We start from the raw sequence: 719 nt of genomic DNA, 5'->3' as shown, positions 1-719 counted from the left end.
GTTGGATGCAGCTTGCATTCCATGCAGACTCTGAGAAATCATATTGACTTGCTGAGTCAATATTTTGTTCTGAGCCAATATGGCATTCAGAGTATCAACTTCAAGAACTCCCTTCTTCATAGGCGTCCCATTGCTTACAGGATTCCTTTCAGAAGTGTACATGAACTGGTTATTAGCAACCATGTCAATGAGTTCTTGAGCTTCTGCAGGCGTTTTCTTTAGGTGAATGGATCCACCTGCAGAAGTGTCCAGTGACATCTTTGATAGCTCAGATAAACCATCATAGAATATATCCAGGATGGTCCATTCTGAAAGCATGTCAGAAGGACACTTTTTGGTCAACTGTTTGTATCTTTCCCAAGCTTCATAGAGAGATTCACCTTCTTTCTGTCTGAAGGTTTGAACATCAGCTCTAAGCTTGCTCAGCTTTTGAGGAGGAAAGTACTTGGCTAAGAAAGCCGTGACCAGCTTATCCCAAGAGTTCAGGCTATCTTTGGGTTGAGAATCCAACCATAATCTAGCTCTGTCTCTTACAGCAAAAGGGAAAAGCATGAGCCTGTAGACTTCAGGATCTATTCCATTAGTCTTAACAGTATCACATATTTGCAAGAATTCAGTTAAGAACTAAAAAGGATCTTCAGATGGAAGTCCATGAAACTTGCAGTTCTGCTGCATTAGAGAAACTAACTGAGGTTTCAGCTCAAAGTTGTTTGCTCCAA

General features: G+C 41.0%; 1 non-coding gene across 1 annotated transcript; it reads left to right on the top strand.

Moving 5' to 3' along the window:
• Nucleotides 1-312: 312 nt before the first annotated feature.
• Nucleotides 313-420, top strand: LOC112788223 (small nucleolar RNA R71). Its single transcript, XR_003195597.1, has one exon. It is a non-coding gene; the product is annotated as a small nucleolar RNA R71 (small nucleolar RNA).
• The last annotated feature ends 299 nt before the right edge of the window (nucleotides 421-719 follow it).

Source organism: Arachis hypogaea, chromosome 20 (assembly GCF_003086295.3).
Source record: "Arachis hypogaea cultivar Tifrunner chromosome 20, arahy.Tifrunner.gnm2.J5K5, whole genome shotgun sequence".
Taxonomy (NCBI): Eukaryota; Viridiplantae; Streptophyta; class Magnoliopsida; order Fabales; family Fabaceae; genus Arachis; species Arachis hypogaea.
Note: the sequence above shows the minus strand (reverse complement) of the source record. Positions and strands in the feature narration are given on the sequence as shown.